Genomic DNA, 2,195 nt, shown 5'->3' with positions numbered 1-2,195 from the left:
CCCCTTTTCCCTCGAAAAAAAAACGTTGACCAACTCATCCTTTTTTCCGAAAAAAATTTTTCTTTTGTTTAGATACTTAGGAACAGTTTTTTGGTTCACCTGTGAAATAGGGATTCAGTGATCGACTGTGCGACGTTGACAGCCTATTGGTTAGGCTATCGGACTTGTAACCTGAAAGTCATGAGGTTGAACTGCCTGAGAAACTCGACTTGTGTCCTTGGGAAATGCACTTTACACGATTTTTCCTCATCACGCCGAGCTGTGGATGGGTGTTCGGCAGACAGCGAAAGATCTTGTCAGCGCGCTTGTATCATTTTTTGTAGTTTAGCACCTGTAAACCGACAGCTTGCATTGTATGCTTCAGGGAAGTTGAGATTTTTCAGAATTCTATCAGATTTTCTGAGGTAATCATACTGATTGTAGAGCACATGTAGCTTGCACGAGTTACTAAGACCATTATGTCAGAAACCAATTTTCTATAAATGCCCTTTCAAAATCGTTAGATTATCCGAAGTCGTTATCAAGATATTCACAGAATTTCATTCGAAAAAGCTTGATATGTTGTGAAACTCAAAACTTTTAACAACAAATTTCTCAAACCTAGGTACTGAGCAGAGAGAACTTGTAATTAAGGTTAGCGAAATGTGCCAGACATTTTTGCAACGCTGCTCCGTGGAAGAACTGAAACGAACTGGTAGGCTAACAAAGTTATCGTGATGTCTATCTGGTGAGTAATTAGGCGATTTATTTATACCCATTTCAAAAACTTTCCTCTAATTACACAACAGATAATTATTGAGTACATGAGATCTTTATACTAAATTTATTGATTGGTTTTGTGTAACTTTTTAAACTCCCATTCAGACGCAATAAAGATCATTTTAGGAAGCCGGCTGCTTTAAACATGCAGGACCAATCCAGGATGAACGGAAAACATCGTAACGGCAAGATGGAGACAAACCTCACTTCAGTTCTACCGCCGCTTTTTCTGTGCTTATATATATATGGCTCTTTTCGTCTATGCAGACGGTCAGTTTAGCTTAAGATGGTCTCAAGGTTTTCTTTATGCAACTTCTTTCATGGCTAATTCTTCCTATGTTTGAAGCGCAGATTCTGTCGCAGCGCTTGCATGTCAGTGTCGTAGATCGAAGCTCTGTATTTCATGATGCTTTTCATACGCCCTAGGTTATCATTTATTGCATGGCGCATACTTCTCATTGCCAGTGGAACATGGAGCGGGATGGGTGAATTCAGTGATCGAGGTCATACATCTTTTAAAGTCGGTGTTTTTACGCATCCATCGACACAATTTATATCATTTAGGGTCCAGGCTTCGGCCCTGCCTGTCAAAACCAACAGTGCTAAGAGAGATACAATGTCCCAACCGAAAGACTGAGATTTTGATAACAAGTCTCTCCACATGGGACTTGAACTCTGGTCTTCTGCGTGCAACGGCGATACCCCATACCGCTATAAAACAAGGGTCAGCAATCGTTTCTTAAAAGATTAGAAAAACTCGGGCAAAAACAAAGTATAGCCCACTATTTCGAACTGCTTGACATAGAGAGTACTATCTAAGAGCACTGTGAGTTTGCAGCTTTGTTTTACAGAATCAGTCAACAGCGGGTCATGATAAGCGTGACGCAAGAAAACAGGGAAGGGGGATGGTATACTTTACTGCTACCAAAACTAATATCCCAGCAGGGTTCGAAATCTGTTTTTTAATTTTCTATTTATTCTAGAACAGTAACAATAGAGAGGTAAACATTTCTTAGCATTTTTCACCTTTTCTCAAAAGGAGCAGAAACAGTAGTCTTCGGCTCATTTCTGTAGACGTTCAATCAGTTTCAAGACGAACATGTTGACAATGCAACCAGCTTCTATTCTTTTTTTATCTGCTCAGTTTCCATAACGTGAACCCATTTGACCCGCTTAAGCAAAGGATCAAAGGATTAACAGTTGCTGCACCAAATGCTCTCTCTCTCTCTCTCTCTCTCTCTCTCTCTCTCTCTCTCTCTCTCTCTCTCTCTCTCTCTCTCTCTGTCGCTTGCTTGCTCAGTCGCTTGTGTGTTATATGTATGTGTGTATGTCTGTGTGTGACTGTCAGTGTGACGATGTATGTATGTATGTATGTATGTATGTATGTATGTATGTATGTATGTATGTATGTATGTATGTATGTGTGTGTGTGTGTA

The sequence above is a fragment of the Aplysia californica genome, unplaced genomic scaffold (assembly GCF_000002075.1).
Source record: "Aplysia californica isolate F4 #8 unplaced genomic scaffold, AplCal3.0 scaffold00140, whole genome shotgun sequence".
NCBI classification, from domain to species: Eukaryota; Metazoa; Mollusca; class Gastropoda; order Aplysiida; family Aplysiidae; genus Aplysia; species Aplysia californica.
This window is presented reverse-complemented; position numbering follows the sequence as displayed.